This window comes from Neophocaena asiaeorientalis, unplaced genomic scaffold (assembly GCF_003031525.2).
Source record: "Neophocaena asiaeorientalis asiaeorientalis breed wild unplaced genomic scaffold, Neophocaena_asiaeorientalis_V1.1 scaffold362, whole genome shotgun sequence".
Lineage (NCBI taxonomy): Eukaryota > Metazoa > Chordata > Mammalia > Artiodactyla > Phocoenidae > Neophocaena > Neophocaena asiaeorientalis.
In genome coordinates, this window is record NW_020175700.1 from 668,705 (window position 1) to 671,254 (window position 2,550).

Consider the following 2,550-nt stretch of genomic DNA (forward strand, 5'->3'; position numbering starts at 1 on the left):
TAGACACGGGTTTGTGCCCTGGTCCGGGAAGATCCCACATGCCGCGGAGCGGCTAGGCCCATGAGCCATGGCCGCTGAGCCTGCGCATCCGGAGCCTGTGCTCCACGATGGGAGAGGCCACAACAGTGAGAGGCCCACGTACCACAAAAAAAAAGAAAAAAAAAAAAAGAAATGTATTCTTCTCACCTGTTTTTAAAGCTTTGCTCTTGGATTCTTGAAATCCCACCATAGATTTTTTAAACTGGGGTCAAATTCAGATAACATAAAATTAACTCTTTTAAAGTATACAATTCAGTGGCATTTAGGATACTCCCAGTGTTGTGCAAAAATGACCTCTATCTAGTTTCAAAACATTTGTATCACCCCAAAGGGAAACCCTATGCCCATTAAGTAGTCATTCTCATGCTTACTTCGGCAGCACTTATACTAAAATTGGAACTATACAGAGAAGATTAGCATGACCCCTGTGCAAGGCTGACTTGCAAATTTGCAAAGCATTCCATATTTTTATTAGCATACTAAGTGAAGTAAGTCAGAAAGAGAAAGACAAGTACCATATGATATCACTTATATTTGGAATCTAAAATATGACATAACTGAACTTATCTATGAAAAGGAAACAGAGTCACAGACATAGAGAACAGACTTGTGGTTGCCAAAGGGGAGGGGGATGGGGGAGGGATGGAGTGGGAGGTTGGGGTTAGTAAATGCAAACTATTACACATAGGATTGATAAACAACAAGGTCCTACTGTATAGCACAGGGAACTCTATTCACTATCCTGAGATACACCATAATGGAAAAGAATATAAAAAAAGAATTTATATATATGTAAAAAAGTAGTAAATCTCTGATACTCACAGACTAAAAAAAAGTACTCATTCCCCATTTCCCCCTTTACCCAGCCTCTGGCAATCATTAATATACTTCCTGTCTCTATAGAGTTTCCTATTCTGGATACTTCATATAAATGGAATCATATAATATGTGACCTTTTATGTCTAAAATCTTTCACCTATCATAATGTTTTTCAAGTTCATTCTTTTGTAGCATGTATCAGTACTTCATTCCACTTTATGGCTCAATATTCCATTGTAGATAAACACATTTTGTGTATCTATTCATCTGTTGATGTGCATTTGGGTAGTTTCCACCTTTCGGCTATTGTCAATAATGTTACTATGAATAACAGTAGCATTACTGTGTACAATACCTTTTCGAGGGTGTACAAATAACAGTTCAAAACCCTGCTTTCAATTTTTCTGGGTATTTCCAAATAGTGAATTTCTGGGTCATATGGTAATTCTATGTTTAACTTTCTGAAAAACTGTTTTCCCCATCATAAATGTTTAACAGGAAATTACTCATGAAATAAAAGCGTGGGAAATCAGGACAATGTTTAACACACACACACACAGACACTCACACCCTTAGAGGTTGCAATCTGCCATACTAAATGTTTGTGATGATGAAAAGTCCATCTGATATTGTAAGTACATCAGAGGCCTTATTAAAAGTTAAAATGATAAAGATACTCTGTTCCACTGATGGTTTTCTTTTCTCTCCCCATCACATGTGATACCAAACTCAAGCTTTCAATGATAGAGGCCATGTACTGACTTTTCCTGTTGCCTCAATAGCAGCCAGCAGCAGACTCCAACCTCCTTCATTGCTTCATAACATTCTTATATAGGAGACCGATATAGCCCTCAGGGTCATTCCAAATGACAGCCTTCTAGCTCTGCAGAAACTCAGAAACTTACCCAGAGAAAGAAATGACAGAGGTCTCTGGGGTCAAGTGTTCTAGACTGACATGTGACCTCACCCCTAAAGTTGAGTACCCTGTCCCAGCTACCCTCCAGGGCTGGGCTCAGACAGAGGTAGCTGTGAAGGAAGCAGAGAGGAATGGGCTGGGGAGTTCCTGAGAGACCACAAAGCCTCCACAATCAGGACTCCAACTTTGCTGACCCAGGAAGGATTTCCCTTCCAATAAGCATTGTTTCAGTTAAGATATTTAAGGGGTTTTCTTCCAGCAGAACTATTAGAGACAAAATGAAAATCAGACAGTCTTGAGAGAAGAAATTGGTCACATACAAAATTTTGGTCCTCATTCTTAAGCAGCTGGACCACAGATGAAGGCTTGAAACTTTGGCTTCAGACTCCTCCATTAGTCAGCATCGTACAGCAACTGGGTCTGCCCAGCAGCCAGAAAGCACTTAATGCATCCCTATCCCCCCTATTTCCTCCTGTATGGCTCTCTCTCTAGTCAACAGACATCTTAAAAAAATAGACCATCCCTTGAAAAAGATTGCTGACCCCTCATTAAGAAAGACTGAAGAAAGTTCAGTCATCTTAGAAGTTTTTCCTAAAATATAATAAAGAATATTGACCTTACTTCCCCCAATATACATTGTTGTATATCAGAATATAAATTTTGAAATATAAATATAAAAAGAGAGGGGAGATATCATCTACTCTTTTTTACATAAATGCAAGCTTTTACTTTTGTCAAAAAAGAAAGTACATACACAGGGCGTTTCTGGATTTCAG

General features: G+C 38.9%; 1 non-coding gene across 1 annotated transcript; it reads left to right on the top strand.

The window, feature by feature from the left end:
• The first annotated feature begins 402 nt into the window (after positions 1–402).
• LOC112390996 (U6 spliceosomal RNA) lies at positions 403–509 on the top strand. Its single transcript, XR_003001383.1, has one exon. It is a non-coding gene; the product is annotated as a U6 spliceosomal RNA (small nuclear RNA).
• Positions 510–2,550: the final 2,041 nt, after the last annotated feature.